Source organism: Gossypium hirsutum, chromosome A04 (assembly GCF_007990345.1).
Source record: "Gossypium hirsutum isolate 1008001.06 chromosome A04, Gossypium_hirsutum_v2.1, whole genome shotgun sequence".
Lineage (NCBI taxonomy): Eukaryota > Viridiplantae > Streptophyta > Magnoliopsida > Malvales > Malvaceae > Gossypium > Gossypium hirsutum.
In genome coordinates, this window is record NC_053427.1 from 58,497,074 (window position 1) to 58,499,349 (window position 2,276).

A 2,276-nucleotide genomic window follows, 5' to 3' on the forward strand; every position below is an offset into this window, starting at 1 on the left:
ACTGAAATATTAGGAACGCTCAATTTTTATTACTTTAGCCATTTATTTTTTTTTCTTGCAATTTAATTTAATTTAATTATTATTTATTAATTGAATTTTTCTTTCTCTTGGCAGGTTTTTATAGTTTATGACTAGCAGAAACCCGTCGGGACCATTACTTTTTGACGAAGAAATTGATCGCACAGTTTGTAGAAACCAAAGAGAAATAAGGCGCAGCTTAAGATGCATAGAGAACGAGTAAGAAGACGATACTCAACCTCCAACCGACAAGATGGCTGAAAACCAAGGCAATCAGCTACCTCCTGCAATTGCGGCTAATCAAAATCCTGCTCCATGTACTATGTATGATTATGCTAAACCTTCTTTAACAGGAACTGAATCTAGCATAGCTAGACCTGCTGTAGCTGTAAATACTTTTGAATTAAAACGTAACACTATCCAGATGGTACAGCAGTTTTTTCAGTTTGATGGTTTGTAGGATGAAGATCCCAACGCTCACTTAGCAAACTTTCTGGAATTTTGCGATACATTTAAAATGAATGGCGTTTCTGATGATGCCATTCTTCTTTGGCTATTTCCTTTTTCATTGAGGAACAAAGATAAAAAGTGGTTGAACTTGTTACCACGAGGGTCAAGTACTACTTGGGAACAAATGACCGAAAAATTTTTACTAAAATATTTTCCGCCGGCTAAAATGGCTAAATTACGTAATGATATCTCTTCTTTTGTATAGATGGATTTAGAAACACTTTACAATGCATGGGAGAGATATAAGGACTTACTGAGAAGGTGCCCTCACCATGGGTTACCACTTTGGCTGCAAGTACAAACATTCCACAATGGTCTGAATCCCTCGACTCGGCAAATGGTTGACGCAGCTACTGGCGGAACCATCAACAACAAAACACTTGAAGAGGCTTATGAATTCATTGAAGAGATTTCACTGAATAACTATTAGTGGCAAGTTATGAGGACAAAGCCAACGAAAACAGCCTGCATTTTTAACGTCGACTCAGGTACTATGCTGTCAAATAAGGTAGAACTTCTCAATAAAAAGATTAATGGTTTACTTGGTTCTACGTAGGTACATCCAGTAATGAGGTGTGACTCAAGTGGAGGAGGTGTGCATACAGAATATCAATCCTTCAATCCCACAACCGAAGAGGAACAAGTCAACTATATGGGTAATAATAACTTTAGATCTCAAAATAACCAATACAGTAATACTTATAATGCAGGTTGGAGGAACCACCCAAATTTCTCCTGGGGAGGTTAAGAGAATCAAAAGCCACAAAATCCTCAGGGTTTTCAACAACCACCTTATCTACAAGAGAAGAAACCGAACCTTGAGGAGATGTTCTCAAAATTCATATCAATGTTAGAAACCTGTTTCCAAAATACCGAGACAGCACTTAAAAATCAACAAGCATCGATCAGAAGACTCGAAACTCAGATAGGCCAGCTATCCGAACTAATCTCTGAACGAACACAAGGTAGCTTACCAAGTAATACTGAACCTAACCCAAGGGAACACCTCAACGCAATTAGTACTCAAGATAAGGAAGGATTCTTTGCGCCTGAGCCAGAATTGATGCAAGAAACTGTGGTGAGCAAAGGTAAAAGTGAGGTAAGTCATAACAAAATGGTGAATGATGAATATAAACCTCGTGTCCGATACCCTAACGCGACAAGGAAAGACCGCTCAAACGAACAATTCGGTAAATTCCTCAAACTTTTGACAAAATTACTTATTAACTTATCGTTTATTGAAGCCCTGTTGCAGATGTCGAATGCAATGAAATTTTTAAAAGAGCTTTTAGTAAATAAGCGAAAGTTGGATGAAGCATCGTATGTGGAGCTAAATGCAATCTACTCAGCTATTCTACAGAATAAGCTACTCGAAAAATTGAAAGATTCAGGGAGTTTTACAATTTCTTGTTTAACTGGTAGTTTAGATATAAGTCATGCATTAGCTGATTTAGGGGCTAGTATTAACATTATGACCTACAAAATGTTTAAGCAACTAGGTCTTGGAAAACCTAAGCAAACTAAGATGAGCATTCAATTGGAAGATAAAACTATAAGATTCCCTAGGGGTATTATTGAAGATGTACTCGTGAAAGTAGATAAGTTCATATTCCCCATTGATTTCATTGTTCTAGACATAGAGGAGGATAATAACACCCCTTTGATTTTACGAAGGCCCATTCTAGCAACTACTAAAACAATTATTGATGTTGGCACAGGTGAGCTTACACTTCGTTTGGGAGACGAAA

The 2,276-nt window shown here is 37.3% G+C and overlaps 1 non-coding gene across 1 annotated transcript; it reads right to left on the minus strand.

Moving 5' to 3' along the window:
* Positions 1-700: 700 nt before the first annotated feature.
* LOC121228625 (small nucleolar RNA R71) lies at positions 701-807 on the minus strand. Its single transcript, XR_005926201.1, has one exon. It is a non-coding gene; the product is annotated as a small nucleolar RNA R71 (small nucleolar RNA).
* Between the last annotated feature and the right edge of the window lie 1,469 nt (positions 808-2,276).